This window comes from Bos indicus x Bos taurus, chromosome 9 (genome assembly GCF_003369695.1).
Source record: "Bos indicus x Bos taurus breed Angus x Brahman F1 hybrid chromosome 9, Bos_hybrid_MaternalHap_v2.0, whole genome shotgun sequence".
In the NCBI taxonomy this organism is placed as follows: Eukaryota; Metazoa; Chordata; class Mammalia; order Artiodactyla; family Bovidae; genus Bos; species Bos indicus x Bos taurus.
In genome coordinates this window covers 2019480-2040497 of record NC_040084.1, presented here as the reverse complement: position 1 = coordinate 2040497, position 21018 = coordinate 2019480, and positions in this window count along the sequence as shown.

Here is a 21018-nt window from a genome sequence, read left to right as displayed (position 1 = left end):
TAAGTTACTGCTCTTGGTGGGTGAGTTAAAATAATAGTATTGAGTAACTTACTGAGCATGTTAATAATAATGAGAGAAAGAAGAAGAAAGCTAGTTTGGGGGATATGATAGAAAGTTCATCTTTATATTTATTTAAATTAGGCTCCAAATTCAGATAGGGATGAAAATATACTTTAGTTTTTGACTATGTCAGGCCTTTTATTTTTTTTTTTAGATTCTTTTTTTTTTTTTTTAACTTTACAAAATTGTATTAGTTTTGCCAAATATCAAAATGAATCCGCCACAGGTATACATGAGTTCCCCATCCTGAACCCGCCTCCCTCCTCCCTCCCCATACCATCCCTCTGGGTCATCCCAGTTCACTAGCCCCAAGCATCCAGTATCATGCATTGAACCTGGACTGGCAACTCGTTTCATACATGATATTTTACATGTTTCAATGCCATTCTCCCAAATCTTCCCACCGTCTCCCTCTCCCAATGGCCTTCATTAGCAATAGACAGACATGCTTTAAAATCCTCATTCTGTGGTTGACTGATGTGTGATGTGGGGAAGGTTATTTGACTGACTTGGGATTCATTTTAATAATATATAAAATAATGAGTTTAGTAAGTCATTCCCTCCGGTTGTTGGGTGAATAAAAACAGCTTGTGTATTCGGTGTCTAGAACTCATTAAGCCCCTGAAAATCTCATATCCACCCCACCCTCTTTCTTTATATCTGTGTTAAAAAGTGACCAAAACAAACTATAACTTAAGGAATATAGAGTTCTTTCTGTTGACTTAAAAAAGAGTATTACCAATTATAGTGCATGCCCTTTAAAACTATGCTGTATGTCTCAGGAAACTCAAACAGGGGCTCTGTATCAACCTAGAGGGGTGGGATGGGGAGGGAAATGGGAGAGAGTTACAAAAGTGATTGGATATATGTATACTTATGGCTGATTCATGTTGAGGTTTGACAGAAAACAGCAAAATTCTGTAAAGCAATTATTCTTTCATAAATAATAATAATTTAAAAAAAAACTATCCTATGAGACTCTTCTCAGAATTCCATGATTCTCTTGCTATGGATTTTCAAACTTATGCTGAAAGAAGAGTAAAGTCAGAAATTGCAGGATACTGGTGATTTACTGGCCATATTCTGAGAGTCACTACCTCAAAAGATCTCCAGAAAGGATTGTAAAATATATTAAACTTCATTTCAAAGTGGAAATTCCTCACAATTTCTTGTATTTATCTTCTAATTTTACTTCTTTGATGCATGCACATGGTATGTATACATATTTCATGAGTTCAGAAAGTTTATAGCTCTGAGCTAGTCTGCCTCTCATACAGGCAGTTCTGTTATAACACTTGTTTTGTAAACATAAATTGATTCCAATGTAATTCACATAATGGGGCTTTCCAGATGGCTCAGTGGTAAAGAATCTGCTTGCCAATGCAGAAGACACTGATTCTACTCCCAGGTCTGGAAGATCCCCTGGAGAAGGAAATGGCAACCTACTCCAATATTCTTGCCTGTTAAGTCCTAAGGACAGAGGAGCCTGGTGGGCTACAGTCCATGGAGTTGCAAAAGAGTCAAATATGACTTAGCAAGTAAACAACAGCAACAACTAACATATTATAGAACAATTTGAGGATAAAGTGAATTTTGTGTTCATTTATGCATGACTTCCTCTCTGAGAAGTCCTTAGGTGAATGCAAAAAAACTGCACTGGGCTGAACAGAGCCCCACATACACCCCTCTGAAACATCTGCCAACATCTCAGTTCACCCAAGTGCCTCTGCAGTCACAATTATCTATCTGATATCAGGTAACCCTTCTGCCAGTGCTTCTTAAGAACTGTTTCAATGTCCAATACCAAGAGCAAATGTAGGGCCTTTTTCATGGTCAAGATCATATTTTCTGCAACTTTATACACTGTATTCGGAGAAGGCAATGACACCCCACTCCAGTACTTTTGCCTAGAAAATCCCATGGACGGAGGAGCCTGGTAGGCTGCAGTCCATGGGGTCGCTAAGAGTCAGACACGACTGAGCGACTTCACTTTCACTTTTCACTTTCATGCATTGGAGAAGGAAATGGCACCCCACTCTAGCACTCTTGAAAAAAAAAAAAAAAAAACTAATGCAGGTATTATGATTATTATTATAGCTAAAAACAACCTAATTTTTAGAATAACAAACAAAAATCATGAGAGACACATTTACTTTGCTAAATAAAATCCACATTGAAATATTGTTATTCTGGCCCACACAATGACTGATGCTGTATCTCACCCTGGCATGTAGAGTCATTTCAGCAAAAAAAAAAAAAAAAATATGGAAGGCTTGTCCCATAGGTGAGCGTATGCTGTAACTGAGCATCATAAAAAAAAAAAAAAAAAAGAGTGCAAACTTAAGTTGTTAGCAACCAAAAAACAGACATACACAAATACATACACACACACACACACACATAGGTTATTATATGGAAGCCTAATGGTAATCATGAAGCAAAAACCTATAGTAGACATACAGAAGATAATGAGAAAAAAAGAAAAAAAAATGAAAATTAAAGGAGTAATAGACGACTTAAAATTTTTTATAAAATTAAAAATTAAAGAAAGAATGATCGTAAAAATAATAAAAGTATATATAGGACTTTATCTGTTGTGGGTATTGTGGGTTCAGTTCATTTTCGGCTAGTTCCTTGTTCCAGCTTATATTTCTCAAGATCTATAGGCCCCTTCCTATGTAGTCGGTACTAACTATGGGGTTTTAATCTGTTGCCTGTCGCTTCCAAGGCGGTTCCCTCTGTTATAGCTTCTTCTGTTTACTGGTCTCTTCAGTGTCTGATTTCCACCCTGATACAAAGAGGGTGGTGGTGGACACCTTTTTTTTTGTTGTTAAGGCTCTTTTGTTCAGTAAAGCTGTGGGCAGAGAGGGACGCTGCAAATAAATAACACTGGCATGTGCTCGCAGTGCCTCAGCCACACTGGGCCTGCCCGGAGTCACGGTGCATGTAGCTTCCTGAGCACACTGCTCAGGCTCTAGATTGCTCTGCTGGGAACCATCCGCGGCTGGCCCTGGGCTGCTTGCACCTCCCAGGTCTACGCTGCTCAGGTTCAGGCACTCGGTTAGTCCTCAGAGGCACAGAGTCGGTTGGGCCTGCGTTTTATGCCCTTCCAAGATCGGAGCAGCTCAGACAAGAAAGACAAGACATATACTTGTCTTTCAGTGATGAGGTGTTTGGCAAGCACAGTTGCTGAGACTTATCGCCTCCCCACCGCTTGGTTATCTGGGTGTCCAACCGGCGCACCTTCTCAGGTGGATGTTGACTGTCCAGAGCCCCAAGAAGTTTTAGTTAGCAAAGAAGCCTGCTTTCAGTTTTGTAGATAATGTCTCTCTGGGGCTGCGATTGCCCCCTTCCAGCTCTGGCTGCCTGTCACCGGAGGGGGACGGTCTGCAGCTGGCTGTCTCTGTACAGTCCTTTGTTTCGTGCGCAGGCCTGCTGGTGTCTTAGGTTAGGACTGGCTTTTCACATGGTAGATATCCCACAGTCTGGTTTGCTAGCCCAAATTATTTTTCTCAGGTAGGGCTTGGGATATTCAGGCCAGATCCTTACTCTAAGCGATGCAGCCCGCGCTGTGCCTCCCTGCCCAGCCCCCGCTCGCTAATGGCGGATGCAGGTGTCTGTGCTGCTTCTCCGCTGTGGGAGTTACCATAGGGCTCATAATCTGTGGGTTTTAATTGTTTTATTTATTTTTTCCTCCCTGTTACGTTGCCCTCTGTACTTCCAAGGCTCGGCACAGACTTGGCAGTGAGAATGTTTCCTGGTGTTTGGAAACTTCTCTCTTTTTAAGGCTCCTTCATGGAAAGGAGCTCCATCCCTCCCTCTTTTGTCTCTTTTTTTGTCTTTTATATTTTTCCTACCCCCTTTTGAAGACAATGGGTTACTTTTCTGGGTGCCTGATGTCCTCTTCCAGCATTCAGAAGTTGTTTTGTGGAATTTACTCAGCGTTTAAATGTTATTTTGATTAATTTGTGGGGGAGAAAGTGTTCTCCCCGTCCTATTCCTCCTCCATCTTAGCTCCTCCCCCATATTTCTTTCTTCTGTTTCTTATACTCTCCAAGCTTCTGCTGCAAGCTACTGGATCACATGTTTTCAGGTATCTCTACTAGGTGAATAAATATCAAACATCTAAACATATGAAGAAGACCTTCCCTTTTGAACAAGTAAGGGAATAGTAAACCTTTTACTTAAGATTCCATTCAAAAATTATGTCATTTAAAGATCAAGCTTGGGACACAATTTCACTTCCATACCATCGATGTCACAAAGAGAATTTTGTAAGCAGTCACATCACTTGCAGAGAATACAGGTGATCATTGCCCCATCTAGACTTTGGTTAAAAGGAAGTTGAGCTTGGTGAGGGACCAGGTTCAAAGTGAGCATTTTTCCTGTTCCTGCTGCGGTTGTGGAAAGAAAATTCTGAAACCCAAAAGGGAATTCTCCTCAGTGTTTCACTTTGTTTGAAGTAATATTTGCTGTTTTGATTTTATATCCATTGTTCATAATACTGGCATTTTAGGACATAAAGTTACTTTACAAAGTCATATTAGGGTACCCTCATTTTCAAAATGCATTCCCCTTGGCTGTTTTACACATCAAAAGATGGATGGGGACATATAAGTGCTTGAACTTTATTTGGTTTCATTTATGAATGTTTCCAGCATGTCAATGTTGTTTTGGATGCATACAAAATGCCTTGTTCTAACAGTTGTTTTTGGATTTCTTTGGAAGGAATGATGCTAAAGCTGAAATTCCAGTACTTTGGCCACCTTATGCGAAGAGTTGACTCATTGGAAAAGACTGTGATGCTGGGAGGGATGGGGGCAGGAGGAGAAGGGGACTACAGAGGATGAGAAGGCTGGATGGCATCATTGATTCCATGGATGTGAGTCTGGGTGAACTCCCGGAGTTGGTGAGGGACAGGGAGGCCTGGTGTGCTGCGATTCATGGTGTTGCAAAGACTCAGACACGACTGAGTGACTGAACTAACAGTTGTTTTAATGTGTGATTTTATGAATCTGATCCTTTGAAACATACTGTGCTGCACCCCGTTGCCTTGCAGAATTTGGCTCTGTTTTTACATCAGATCAGATCAGATCAGTCACTCAGTCTTGTCTGACTCTTTGCGATCTCATGAATCGTAGCGCACCAGGCCTCCCTGTCCATCACAAACTCCAGGAGTTCACTGAGATTCACGTCATTTGAGTCAGAGATGCCATCCAGCCATCTCATCCTCTGTCGTCCCCTTCTCCTCCTGCCCCCAATCCCTCCTGTATCAGAGTCTTTTTCAGTGAGTCAATTCTTCGCATGAGATGGCCAAAGTACTGGAGTTTCAGGTTTAGTATCATTCCTTCCAAAGAAATCCCAGGGCTGATCTCCTTCAGAAAGGACTGGTTGGATCTCCTTGCAGTCCAAGGGACTGTCAAGAGTCTTCTCCAACACCACAGTTCAAAAGCATCAATTCTTTGGCACTCAGCTTTCTTCACACAGTCCAACTCTCACATCCATACATGACCACAGGAAAAACCATAGCCTTGACTAGACGAACACTTGTTGGCAAAGTAATGTCTCTGCTTTTGAATATGCTATCTAGGTTGGTCATAACTTTCCTTCCAAGGAGTAAGCATCTTTTAATTTCATGGCTGCAGTCACCATCTGCAGTGATTTTGGAGCCCAGAAAAATAAAGTCTGACACTGTTTCCACTGTTCCCCGATCTATTTCCCATGAAGTGTTGGGACCAGATGCCATGATCTTTGTTTTCTGAATGTTGAGCTTTAAGCCAACTTTTTCACTCTCCACTTTCACTTTCATCAAGAGGCTTTCGAGTTCCTCTTCACTTTTTGCCATAAGGGTGGTATCATCTGTTTATCTGAGGTTATTGATATTTCTCCCGGCAATCTTGATTCTCACGTGTGTTTCTTCCTGTCCAGCCTTTCTCATGATGTACTCTGCATATAATTTAAATAAACAAGGTGACAATATACACCTTGACGAAATCCTTTTCCTATTTGGAACCAGTCTGTTTTTCCATGTCCAGTTCTAACTGTTGCTTCCTGACCTACATACAAATTTCTCAAGAAGCAGATCAGGTGGTCTGGTATTCCCATCTCTTTCAGAATTTTCCACGGTTGATTGTTATCCACACAGTCAAAGGCTTTGGCATAGTCAATAAAGCAGAAATAGATGTTTTTTGGAACTCTTTTGCTTTTTCCGTGACCCAGTGGATGTTGGCAATTTGATCTCTGGTTCCTCTGCCTTTTCTAAAACCAGCTTGAACATCAGGAAGTTCATGGTTCACATATTGCTGAAGCCTGGCTTGGAGAATTTTGAGCATTACTTTACTAGTGTGTGAGATGAGTGCAATTGTGGGGTAGTTTGAGCATTCTTTGGCCTTGCCTTTCTTCGGGATTGGAATGAAAACTGACCTCTTCCAGTCCTGTGGCCACTGCTGAGTTTTCCAAATTTGCTGGCATATTGAGTGCAGCACTTTCACAGCATCATCTTTCAGGATTTGAAATAGGTCAACTGGAATTCCATCACCTCCACTAGCTTTGTTCATAGTGATGCTTTCTAAGGCACACTTCACTTCACATTCCAGGATGTCTGGCTCTAGATCGGTGATCACACCATCATGATTATCTGGGTCATGAAGATCTTTTTTGTACAATTCTTCTGTGTATTCTTGTCATCTCTTCTTAATATCTTCTGCTTCTATTAGGTCCATACAATTTCTGTCCTTTATCAAGCTCATCTTTGCATAAAATATTCCTTTGGTATCTCTGCTTTTCTTGAAGAGATCCCTAGTCTTCCCCATTCTGTTGTTTTCCTCTATTTCTTTGCATTGATTGCTGAAGAAGGCTTTCTTATCTCTTCTTGCTATTCCGTGGAACTCTGAATTCTGAAGTTTATATTTTTCCTTTTCTCCTTTGCTTTTTGCTTCTCTTCTTTTCACAGCTATTTGTAAGGCCTCCCTAGTCATGGTGGAGAGATTTGACAGAATGTGGTCCACTGGAAAAGGAAATGGCAAACACTTCAGTATTCTTGCCTTGAGAACCCCATGAACAGTATGAAAAGGCAAAATGATAGGATACTGAAAGTGAAACTCCCCAGGTCAGTAGGTGCCCAATATGCTACTGGAGATCAGTAGAGAAATAACTCCAGAAAGCATGAAGGGATGGAGCCAAAGCAAAAACAATACCCAGCTGTGGATGTGACTGGTGAGAGAAGCAAGGTCTGATGCTGTAAAGAGCAATATTGCATAGGAACCTTGAATGTCAGGTCCATGAATCAAGGCAAATTGGAAGTGGTCAAACAAGAGATGGCAAGAGTGAATGTCGACATTCTAGGAATCCATGAACTGAAATGGACTGGAATGGGTGAATTTAACTCAGATGACCATTATATTTACTACTGCGGCCAGGAATACCTCAGAAGAAATGGAGTGGTCATCATGGTCAACAAAAGAGTCCGAAATGCAGTACTTGGATGCAATCTCAAAAACGACAGAATGATCTCTGTTCGTTTCCAAGGCAAACCAATCAATATCACAGTAATCCAAGTCTATGCCCCAACCAGCAACACTGAAGAAGCTGAAGTTGAACGGTTCTATGAATACCTACAAGACTTTTGAGAACTAACACCCCAAAAAGATGTCCTTTTCATTATAGGGGACTGGAATGCAAAAGTAGGAAGTCAAGAAACACCTGGAGTAACAGGCAAATTTGGTCTTGGAATACGGAATAAAGTAGGACAAAGACTGATAGAGTTTTGCCAAGAAAATGCACTGGTCATAACAAACACCCTCTTCCAACAACACAAGAGAAGACTCTATACATGGACATCATCAGATGGTCAACAACAAAATCAGAATGATTATGTTCTTTGCAGCCAAAGATGGAGAAGCTCTATACAGTCATCAAAAACAAGAAGAAGAGCTGACTGTGGCTCAGACCATGAACTCCTTATTGCCAAATTCAGACTTAAATTGAAGAAAGTAGGGAAAACCACTAGACTATTCAGGTATGACCTAAATCAAACCCCTTATGATTATACTGTGGATGTGAGAAATAGATTTAAGGGCCTAGATCTGATAGATAGAGTGCCTGATGAACTATGGAGTGAGGTTCATGACATTGTACAGGAGACAGGGATCAAGACCATTCCCATGGAAAAGAAATGCAAAAAAGCAAAATGGCTGTCTGGGTAGGCCTTACAAACAGTTGTTGTTACATAGTTACTTTCTATTTCCTTATAAAGACTATGCATTTCTTTTCCCAGACATTGGTCCTGAAATAACTTAGCCTTTTTAGTCTTTGAAACGGGTTGTAAGAAAGATGAATAAATTGTTTGTTCAGACAATGTAATGTCACTGGTGGCATTAGTTATGTAATTTGAAACTTTATAGTATAAGAACATTTGCAGAGCTGGCGCTATTTTTTGGTAAATTTCCCACAGGATTCAGAAATTTCACCGGGCTCATATTCTGTTTCTGGAATATTAATTTATGGGTCTCTATATTTATCTAACTACTATAGAAAGTATTGCCTTAAAACTTCATTTTTCATGTTCTCTTCTTGTTGTTTCCTAATTTTTTTCCTCAAAATGAAATCCCCATTTTCCTGCACCACTACCACCACCACCACTAGCCTTCTCCCCTTTATCATCACCACCATCAAATCACTATCTTATTGCTACAAAAGTTATCTTTCTGGAATAGATGCATCATATTACCACAATCACCTTCTCTCCTTAATCAGGATGTCCCATGATGTGTGTTTCACCTTCCCAGTGCACCTTGTATGCTATCATTTCCATAGAAACTCTACTTGAGCCAAATTAATTTTATTTTTTTGCATCATATCTACACACCTTTTTTGTTTGTTTGTTTTTACCTGCATGTCCAGTTCAGTTCACACTCAGGTGTGTCCAATTCTGCGACCCCATGAATTGCAGCATGCCAGGCCTCCCTGTCTATCACCAACTCCCAGAGTTCACTCAAACTCATGTTCATCTCATCCTCTGTCATCCCCTTCTCCTCCTGCCCCCAATCCCTCCCAGCATCAGAGTCTTTTCCAATAAGTCAACTCTTTGCATGAGGTGGCCACAGTATTGGAGTTCCAGCTTTAGCATCATTCCTTCCAATGAACACCCAGGACTGATTTCCTTTAAAATGGACTGGTTTGATCTCCTTGCAGGCCAAGGGACTCTCAAGAGTCTTCTCGAACACCACAGTTCAAACGCATCAATTCTTTGGTGCTCAGCTTTCTTCACAGTCCAACTCTCACATCCATACATGACCATTGGAAAAACCATACCCTTGACTAGAAGGACCTTTGTTGGCAAAGTAATGTCTCTGCTTTTGAATATGCTATCTAGGTTGGTCATAACTTTCCTTCCAAGGAGTAAGTGTTTTTTAATTTCATGGCTGCAGTCATCATCTGTAGTGATTTTGGAGCCCAAATATATGTACATAATATTTTTCTTCATCTTATGGAGTAACATGTTCAGAATAATAGTTACATTTTTCTTCATGAGCTAAGCTACTGCTGCTGCTACGTCACTTGAGTAGTGTCTGACTCTGTGCGACCCCATAGACAGCAGCCCACCAGGCTCCACCATCCCTGAGATTCTCCAGGCAAGAACACTGGAGTGGGTTGCCATTTCAAAGCACTGTGCTCCAAATTAAGGGTTAAACATAAGTAAAACACAATAGAGTTTTTAAACACCTCCATAAGACTTCTCTGGTAACCACCTCCCTGCCCTAACCATCTACCTATTCTTAGACACAGAGGAAATATTCAGTCCAGCCTCTTCTCCCAATTTTCTTTATTATTTTTATATTATTTTACACCTAGTATCATACTCTGTGCCAGAATACCCACTTCATTAATCATTATACATTTGGATAAATATTTAGTATTTATCTTATTTTTAAATAATTAAACAGATAACTGAACTGATGTTTTGAAAGTGTTTTCAGCAACACCTAGCGCCATACAAAACAAAATGTGTCTCGGTCATGGTCACAGTACAGTCCTTTGACAAACTTAATAAATTTACATTTTCACAAGTACATTATACACAAACCTATGAATTGCAATTCTATGATTATTGTTGTCTCCTTCTAGGGTCTAACTGACAATCTTTGATTCAGGGTAAGTAACAGTGTGCACACATATATGTGTCATAATGTATAAAATTGGGAATTTAAAATAGAATGCTCTTTTTAAAAATTGTCTACTGTCTTTAATACCAAAATGTTTTTCTAATTTCTGAAAATAGAGGTTCCTGAGTTTGGCTATTAAAGATGATTTTTTTTTTTTTTTTTTCCTGCTTGAATCAGCTGTCTTAAAGCCTTTATCTATTTTCGTGTAAATCAAAGACTGGTACAACCAAGTGCTGAAGTAGACAGAGTCTTTGTAATTATTAGTAATGGAGTGTCTAACTACAGAATGAACAACTGGTTCATATATTGCAGAAATGAGATGAACTTGTCAGAAAATTGTATTTTCTACAGAAATCCCTGTATCTCCATCTTACAGTACAATATTTTTCAAGGCCATATATATTTTCTGTCCTTGGACACCAAGTCCACAAAATCCCTGTGTAACTTTCAGGTTTATTAAAGGTGACAGCAACTATATTATTTCATAAAATGAAAACCAGGCTCTGCTTTTGAACTGTAAACCAAGTTATCCCAACCATAACTCAAGCTAGCAGCTGCATAGATGTTCCACAGAAACATGGACATCATGAATAAAAAACAATGTCCCCAACCATGCCTTGGAGGGAGCCTCTTGTAAGTAAGTGGGATTCTTTCTCATGCTGTGCAGTATCCTTTTATCTAAATATCAATTGCCCTGTATTTCTGATGGGATACTACTGCTAGGTTACATCCCTTAAGTTTAAATTCAGAAATATCACATTTCCTTGATGGACATTTTGAGCATTATTTGATTATTTAATACTCCATTATTTATCATGCTGAGTAAAGAGCTCCCTTTATATACAATAAAGAATTATAAATGTCTTTATAAATTTCACGGCCACTGTGTCATATATATACATCTTTACTACTGTGCTCTGAAAGTGGCAAAATAAGGGCTGCATCTTGAAGCTCAGAGATTACATGAAAACTGTTCATTTCTACTCATTTTTGTTCAAATATCTCAAAATGTCTACTTTCTTTCTCAAAGACATTAAGATCTTTCTTTTTATATTTGAATTGATCTTTACTAATTAGCCTTTATTAATTTATTTTGCTTTACTTTAGATTGCTGCTGCTGCTGCTAAGTCACTTCAGTTGTGTTTGACTCTGTGCGACCCCAAAGACAGCTGCCTACCAGGCTCCCCCGTCCCTGGAATTCTCCAGGCAAGAGCACTGGAGTGGGTTGCCATTTCCTTCTCCAGTGCATGAAAGTGAAAAGTGAAAGTGAAGTCGCTCAGTCGTGTCCGACTCTTAGCGACCCCATAGACTGCAGCTTACCAGGCTCCTCTACCCTGTGGATTTTCCAGGTAAGAGGACTAGAGTGGGGTGCCAATGCCTTGTCCATACTTTAAATTAGTCTTTATTAATTTAAATCAATCTAGTGTTTTATCACTTCTTGAAATACGCAGCAGTACCCATTATTCCCATTAATATAACAAAATATATTATATCAAATTTATTTATTTTTATAAAATCAATTGGGAGAATATGGGAAGTTGTGAGTACTTACAAAATTTTATCTAATTTAACCTAGTTTTGTTTAAATTACCTAAAGCTTAGCATATCTCATGTAACAATAATATTATTCAGGCTGTGGTTATAAAGAAGCAGATCCTTCTAGGCATGAAGTATGCAATATTTCTCAAGAAATTTTCTGTGCATAGAAAACTATAACAAAACAAAGAAAAGGAAAGTCACATGTGTGTTTGTGTGTGTCCATTTGGTTTAACTGAATACAGAAACGAGGTGTTTAGGACTAGATACTAGGTAGCTTGAAAGTGAAAGTCCCTCAGTCATGTCTGACACTTTGTGACCCCATGGACTCTACAATCCAAGGAATTCTCCAGGCCAGAATACTGGAGTGGGTAGCTGTTCCCTTCTCTAGAGGGTCTTCCCAACCCAGTGGTGGAACCCAGGCCTCCCACATTACAGGTGGATTCTTTACGAGCTGAGCCTGATGTTCACCACAGAGCAAAAATGCCTGGGCTGAAATGAAAATTCTTGCCTGCATTCAGCATCAGTAGGGATTTGGGAAAATTAATGTTTGTTACTGAATTTTCCACTTAAAGAAGAGATATAACAACAATACACATTTCATAGGCTTGTACTTAGAATTAAATGATATAATCCTTACAAAGTCACTAAAATGGTGAGTGTATAGTAAGTTCTAAGTCAATACTTTGTGCACTTGATATGAAGAGCCAACACACTGGAAAATACCCTGATTCTGGGAAAGACTGAGGGCAGGAGGATAAGGGGCTGACAGAGGATGAAATGGTTGAATAGAATCAGTGACTCAATAGACATGAGTTTGAGTAAACTCCAGGAGATAATGAAGGACAGGGAAGCCTGGAGTGCCACAGAGTCAGACACAACTGACTGACTGAACAACAGCTAGGCCATGTTGGTAATAGCAATGACAGGATTTTATTTAGAAAGATGCGCCAAAACCTATTTTCATATAGTAGCTTCATTTTTCTCACATTCTAACTGCTTCATATATATAGAATTCCCAATTTGATTTTAGTTATGCTTCATTAACATCCACTTGCCTTTTACTGTCTAAAACATCCCTACATGTTAATTCTGTCACTATGATATTTTTAGAATTGTCTTAGCATGTAATATAAACAATCCTTTAGAGAAGAATTCAGTATTTCAAAAATCATTGGCTCATTATTTCTCAGAAATTCTTGGTCTGGAAAGCTTCATTTCAATATGTTTTCTGAACAAATTCAAGTCTGGTTTACAAGGGATAAGAAACAAGTCAAAATAAAACCATGTTATCATTATACTATTAAAGTTATTAATTTGTATAATGAGTAAATAGTAATAACTGCTCTGAAAATTTTGATTACATTTTTACAGTCCTCCAGCATGAAACAAGTATTGAGGCCTTAAAGCAATCACATCACTTGAAAAACACATATTATTTATGTAGATATGTATATGTATACATTTATGTAAAATGGAAATATATATTTTAAATTCGGTAAACTTGTCATATGATATATTAGTATAACTTTTGTGCATAAATCTAATTTTACATATTACACATGAAATAATAGTGTATATGTTCTATACTAAAGTGTTGATTCTATGCATGAGTAAATGCATAAGTACAAAGTGAAAGTATTTGCATATTAAACAATCATTTTAAAAGTGAACTCAAAGCCTCTGTGAACAGTACCTGCTCTGAAATGAAATACCTGGTGTAAAATATCTACATAATAAGAAGATGTGGATTTTTTTTTTCAGCTTTATTGAGGTGTAATTGACAACACTGTCTGAGATAAGCCCATCAGCAGATGAATGGATAGAGAAGTTGTAGTACATATATACCATGGAATATTATTCAGCCACAAAAAGGAATGAATTTGAGTCAGTTGTAATGAGGTGTATAAACCTGGGGCCTGTTATACAGAGTAAAGTCAGAAAGAGAGAAACAATTACTGTATAGTAACACATATATATCTAGAATCTAGAAAAATCATACTGAAAAACCTATTTACAGAGAAGAAATGGAGACATAGACAAAGATAATGGACTGATGGACGATGGACACAGCAGTGGAAGGAGAAGGAAGGACAACTTGAGAAAATAGCATTGACTTATATACACTATCATGTGTAAAATAACCAGTGGGAAGCTGCTCTATAACACAGGGAACACAGTTTAACACTGTGATGACCTGGAGTGGTGGAATGAGGAGGAGAGGAGGGAGGCACAAGATGGAGGGGAGATATATATATATATATATATATATATATATAGACTGATTAGTGTTGATGTACAGCAGAGACCACTACAACACTGTAAAACAATTATCCTCCAATTAAAAAAAAAATCTTCCCATTCAGCCTTAATATAGAACTTAATTTTTGGTTATGTCATTTTTTGTATATATATAAAAATTTATTCAGATATAGTAATAAAATCAGTAAGATTTTAAAAGAAGGTTAGAACGTGATTTGACATACATATTCATTGTGCATAAACATACTCATCATGGAGGCCTTCCCTGGTGACTCAGATAGTAAATAATCTGCCCCAAATGAGGAAGATCCAGGGTCAGATCCCTGGATTCCGAAGATTCCCTGGAAAAGGGAACGGCAACTCACTACAGTATTCTTACCTAGGAAATCCCATGGACAGAGGGGCCAGTGAGCTACAGACCATGGGGCCTCAAAGAGTCAGACACAACTGAGCCACTAACACTCAGAAACACACACACATTCATTGTGGAACTATTTCCACCATTATTTATTCAACACATCCATTAACTTTGTATATACATATTTTGTTCAAAACATGTATTAATAGGCACTGGAGTGGTGTCTGTACAGCACTGGAGTGTCTGTGAGGAGATGTCACATGTCCAAGGGCAAAGGAGAGGCCCCAGCAAGAGGTATGAGGGGTGAAATCATGTTTAGAATCAAGCTTCATACAGAGATGAAGGGGGCTCAAACAAACCTTGTGGGCACCAGGACCCAGAGACCCCACAGAGACTGAGACAGAACAGTGTTTGAGTGTCTCCTGTGGAGGTATTGGTCAGCAGTGGACTGCTGCAGGGGCAAGGGCTCTGGGTGCAGCAAAAATGGGTATGGCATAAGCACTCTTGGAGGAGAATGCCTTTAACCTCAATGTAGAGCCACCAGAACTTACACAGGACTGAGGAAACAGACTCTTGGGGGGCACAAAGAACTTGGTGCAATCAGGACCCAGGAGAAAGGTGCAGTGACCCCAGAAGAGACTGACACAGACTTGTCCATGAGTGTCCGGAGGTCTCTGGCAGAGGAATGGGTCAGTGGTGGCCTGATGGATGGTTGGGGCCACTGAGTATAGAAGTGCATGTGTAGGACTATTTGAAGGAAGTCACCATTATCTTCATTAAATCCACGATAGTTTGTCCCCAGGTAGATAACAGGAAGGGCACATAGCCCCACCCATCAACAGAAAATTGGATTAAAGATTTAACTCCAGATTCTCAAGCTATTTCAGAAAAGGCAGAGGAACCAGAGATCAAAGTGCCAACATCCACTGGATCATTGAAAAAACAAAATAATTCCAGAAAAACAACTCTTTCTGCTTTATTGACTATGCCAAAGTTTGACTGTGTGGATCACAATAAAATGTGGAAAATTCTGAAAGAGATGGGAATACCAGACCACCTGACCTGCAGCTTAAGAAACCTGTATGCAGGTCAGGAAGCAACAGTTAGAACTGAACATGGAACAACAGACTGGTTCCAAATGGGAAAAGGAGTACATCAAGGCTGTATATTGTCACCCTGCTTATTTGACTTATATGCAGAGTAAATCATGAGAAACACTGGGCTGGATGAAGCACAGCTGTAATCAAGATTGCTGGGAGAAATATCAATAACCTCAGATGTGCAGATGACACCATCCTTATGACAGAAAGTGAAGAAGAGCTAAAGAGACTCTTGACGAAAGTGAAAGAGGAGCGTGAAAAAGTTGGCTTAAAGCTCAACATTCAGAAAACTAAGATCATGGCTTCTGGTCCCATTCGTTCATGGCAAATAGATGGAGAAATGGTGCAAACACTGAGAGATTTTATTTTGGGGGAGCTGCAAAATGACTGCAGTGAAATAAAAAGACATGTACTCCCTGGAAGAAAAGTTACGATCAACCTAGGCTGGATATCAAAAAGCAGAGACATTACTTTGCCAACAAAGGTTCATCTAGTCAAAGCTATGGTTTTGCCAGTAGTCATGTATGGATGTGAGAGTTGGACTATAAAGAAAGCTGAGTGGGGAAGAATTGATGTTTTTGAACTGTGGTGTTGGAGAAGACTCTTGAGAGTCTCTTGGCCTGCAAGGAGATCAAACCAGTCCATCCTAAAGGATATCTGTCCTAAGTGTTCATTGGAAAGATTAACGCTGAAGCTGAAACTCCAATACTTTGGCCACCTGATGCTAAGAGCTGACTCATTTGAAAAGACCCTAATGCTTGGAAGGATTGAAGGTAGGAGGAGAAGGGGATGACAGAGGTTTGAGATGGTTGGATGGCATCACTGATTCAACGGTCATGAGTTTGAGTAACCTCTGGGAGTTGGCGATGGACAGGGAGGTGTGGCGTGATGCAGTCCATGGGGTCACAAAGAGTCGGACACGACTGATTGACTGAACTGAGCATGGCCTCTCCCATGAGAACAAGACCTCAGTCAGTCTCTCCCATCTGGAAGCTTTCATAAGCCTCTTATCCTTCTACATCTGAAGACAGACAGATGGAAAACCATAATCACAGACAACTAACCAATCTGATCAGCCTTGCCTAACTCAATGCTATGTAGGCCCACCCAAGACAGATGGGTCATAGTGGTGATTTCTGACAAAATGTGGTCCACTGGAGAAGGGAATGGCAAATCACTTCAGTTTTCTTGCCTTGAGAATCCATGAACAGTATGAAAAGGCAAAAAGATATGACACTGAAGGATCAACTCCCCAGGCCTCTAGGTGCCCAATATGCTACTAGAGATCAGTGGAGAAATAAATCCAGAAAGAATGAAGAGATGGAGCCAAAGCAAAAATAATACCCAGTTGTGGATGTGACTGGTGATGGAAGTGATGTCTAATGCCATAAAGAGCAATATTGCATAGGAACCTGGAATGTTAGGTCCATGAATCAAGGCAAATTGGAAGTGGTCAAACGAGATGAGAAGAGTGAACATTGACATTTTAGGAATCAGTGAACTAAAATGGGCTGGAATGGGTGAATTTAACTCAGATGACCTTTATATCTACTACTATGGTCAAGAATCCCTTAGAAGAAAGGGAGTAGTCATCATAGTCAACAAAAAAGTCCAAAATGAAGTACTTAGATGCAATCTTAAAAATGAAAGAATGGTCTCTGTTCATTTTCAAGGCAAACAATTCAATATCACAGTAATCCAAGTCTATACCCTGATCAGTAATGCTGAAGAAGCTGAAGTTGAATGGTTCTATGAAGACCTACAAGACCTTCTAGAACTGACACCCTTAAAAGATGTCCTTTTCATTATAGGGGACTGAAATGTGAAAGTAGGAAGTCATGAACTACCTGGAGTTCCAGGAAAATGTGGTATTGGAGTACAGACTGAAGCAGGTCAAAGGCTAACAGAGTTTTGCCAAGAGAAGGCACAGGTCATAGCAAACACCCTCTTCCAAAAACACAAGAGACAACTCTACACATGAACATCCCCAGATGGTCAATACCAAACAAATATTGATCATATCCTTTGCAGCCAAAGATAGAGATGCTCTATACAGTAACCAAAAACAAGACTGTGAGCTGACTGCGGCTCAGATCATGAACTTTTTATTGCCAAATTCAGACTAAAATTGAAGAAACTAGGGAAAACGGTTAGACCATTCAGGTATGACCTAAATCAAATCCCTTATGACTATACAGTGGAAGTGAGAAATAGATTTAAGGGACTAGGTCTGATAGACAAAGTACCTGAAGATCTAGGGACAGAGGTTCATGACATTGTAAAGGAGGCAGGGATCAAGACCATCCCCAAGAAAAACAAATATAAAAAGGCAAAATGGTTGTTTGAGGAGGCCTTAAAAATAGGTGTGAAAAGAAGGGAAGCAAAAGGCAAAGAAGAAAAGGAAAGATTGAATGCAGACTTGAATGCAGTTCAACCCACTTGAATGCAGAATTCCAAAGAATAGTGAAGAGAGATACAAAGCCTTCTTCATTGATCAATGCAAAGAAATAGAGAAAAACAATAGAATGGGAAAGACTAGAGATCCCTTCAAGAAAATCTGAGATGCCAAAGGAATATTTCATGCCACGATGGGCACAATAAAGGACAAAAATTGTATGGAAGTAACAGAAGCAGAAGATATTGCTAAGAGGTGGAAAGAATACACAGAAGAACTGTACAAAAATGATCTTCATGATCCAGATAATCATGAAGGGGCTATCACTTACCTAGAGCCAAACATCCTGGAATGTGAAGTCAAGTGGGCCTTAGGAAGCATCACTACAAACAAAGCTAGTGGATGTGATGGAAATCCAGTTGAGCTATTTCAAGTCCTAAAAGATGATGTTGTGAAAGTGCTGCACTCAATATGCCAGCAAATTTGGTAAATGAAGCAGTGGCCACAGGACTGGAAAAAATCAGTTTCATTCCAATCCCCAAGAAAGGCAATGCCAAAGAATGCTCAAACTACTGCACAATTGCACTCATCTCACACGCCTGTAAAGTAATGTCCATATTCTCCAAGTCCTGCTTCAACAGTACTGGAACCATGAACTTCCAGATGTTGAAAGTGGTTTTAGAAAAGGCATAGGAACCAGAGATCAAATTTCCAACATCTGCTGGACCATGGAAAAGGCAAGAGAGTTCCAGAAATACATGTACTTCTGCTTTATTGATTATGCCAAAGCCTTTGACTGTGTGGATCACAACAAATTGTGGAAAATTCTGAAAGAGTTGGGAATACCAGACCACCAGACACAACCAAGCCACTGAAGTTAACTGATATATTAATAATTTATACTTTCTTAGCAAATGTCAATTATACATTAAAGTTACATTACAGGTCAACAATAGTCACCATGTCATACATTAGATGCTTGGGCTTATTGTTTTTAAATTTCTTTTGTATATTTTTACCAGTCTTTATCTACCGGCCTCTTTCTCTATTCCCAACAACCACTTTTCTACTGTCTACTTCTATGAGTTCAAAAAAAAATTTTTTTTGGTTGTTCTTGTTGTTTTATCTTTCAGATGTAAGTTAACCATACAATATTTTTATTTCTTTCTCTGGTTTATATCATGACTTAACATACTGCCTCCAAGATTATCCATATTATCTCAACATGAGAATTTCCTTTTTTTTAAGGCTAAATAATATTACTGTATTTATTTTTATTTATGTATTTACATGCATTTCACACTTTTTTATCTATTCACTCATTGGTGGACACAAGGTGGCTCTTGTAAATAGTGCTGAAGTAAACACAGAAGCAAACACATCTCTTCAATATCCTTTTCTTCTTTCCTTTGAATATATGCCCAGGAGAGGGACTGCTGGATCAAATGGTTGTCTGTTTTTAGTTTTTGAGGAAGCTTCATATTTGTTTCCATAGTCGCTGTACCAGTTTACATTTCCATCAGTATTGAACAAAGACCTATTTTCTTCACATCCTCACCTTCACTTATTACCTCTTGCCTTCTTGAGTATAGCCATCCTAAATAGTGTGAATTGATATCTCATTGTGGTCTTGATTTAAACTCCCTTATTGTTTGGTTGAACACTTTTTTAATATATCTATTGGCCATCCATATGTCTTCTTTGGAAAACATCTCTTCAGGTACTTTGCCCATTTTTAAATAGTGTTATTTGTTTCGTTTTGAGTTCTGTGAGTTCTTTTTTTATATTTTGGATATCAACATCTTATCATAAATTTGGCTTGTAAATAAACGATTGCCTTTTTCTTTTTTTTTTTCTTTTTCTTTTTGTCTTTGATGGTTTCCTATGCTGAACATAAGCTTTTTAGTTTGTTGTAGTCTCATTTATTTTTTTTTCTTTTTGTCTTTGCTTTTGGTGTCAGTCAAGTCCAAAAAATCATGTCCAAGACAACTGTCTTATCAACTATGCTTCTTTCTAGGAGTTTTTACTTTATTTTCAAGATTTTAGTCCATTCAGTTATGGCGTAAGACAGTGGATTTGGTTTTTGATCTATTTACTTGTTAGCTGACCAAACTTGGGTTAATTACTCAATTTTTCTGTATTTAAGATTTTCCACTGTACAATGAGATTGTCATCATTAGATGAAGGAAATAACTGTGTTCCCTTTTATAAGATATATTTGCTAGCATATTTCCTTTCCCCTCATTTTCAAATGGAAATATATACTTTTGGAAGCATATGTCCTACAGTATATTCATATTTTATTAGTTCTTCATATTTAGAAAATGAATTGAACAGTCTAACAATGGATGTAACAATTATGAAAATATTCTGTAATAAACCACAGAATAGATTCCTAGATTGTTATTTTAAGAGCACATGCACACTCACATACACACACAACACACACACACACACACAGAGTAGGTTAAAAATATATTTTTGAAATTAACTTAAAGAAAATGCCACCAGCAAGATTACCAGTTTGTAGTCACTCATAATTTATTAATTTTCAAAGTGTGAAATTAAAATGAATGGTCTATCTTATTAAGGAATAGCTCACATTTTAATAAGAACAATGTTTTACTGTTTCCTGCCCCTCTAGTACAAATTTTCATACCTGACATCGGGCATATTCACAGGATCTAACTTCTTATCTTTTATTTCAAATGTCTACATAATTTATGTTTAATGATGACATTATTCCCTCCATTGTTTCAGGAACAACTAGATGTTATTTAAGGGAAATGATCTGATTTTCCTAAGGTAGGTATACATATGTGCAAAGATATCGTGTTTCAAGTAATTAGATAGCTTAATGAATATAAAGTATCTATATAAAACTTTAAATGTGGATAAATTTACAGATTTATAAAATGGGAAGAGGGAAACAAGAAGAAAATATTTGTATGAAGAAGACAGAAATGTCATCTAACTAGATATAGATAAAATGCTCAGAATGAATTCCCACAAATGCTATTTTCAAGCTTAGAAAGTAACTGATATTTAAGATGCTGCAGGTTATTTTAAAAATATTTTTGCCTATTAATCAAGAAAAAGCTTGCAGAGTTTGATTTCTTAAAACAGTGTGACCATTAAAATTTC